Here is a 324-nt window from a genome sequence, read left to right as displayed (position 1 = left end):
CCCCTCACCCCTGTCCTTATCCCAGCCGTTATCCCTGCCCTTATCCCTGTCCTTATTCCAGCCGTTATCCCTGCCCTCTTCCCTGTCCATCCCCATTCCCTTCCCCCTGCCATAGGCCCTGCCCTTCCGCCAGGGGGCGCTCGAAGGCGGGCCCTGCGCCGGGGGCGTGATCAACACGACTGGGGCGTGGCCAAGCGCAGCGGGGGCGTGGCCCCACGCCCTCTCCTCGGCGGGGCGGGGCGAGGGTGCGTCCGTGTCGGGACGCTTGTGCCGAAAGCCGCGGAGCGGTGCCGTGAGGGAGGTGGCGGAACGGTCCCGGTCCCC

Source organism: Geospiza fortis, unplaced genomic scaffold (assembly GCF_000277835.1).
Source record: "Geospiza fortis unplaced genomic scaffold, GeoFor_1.0 scaffold112, whole genome shotgun sequence".
NCBI lineage: Eukaryota > Metazoa > Chordata > Aves > Passeriformes > Thraupidae > Geospiza > Geospiza fortis.
Note: the sequence above shows the minus strand (reverse complement) of the source record.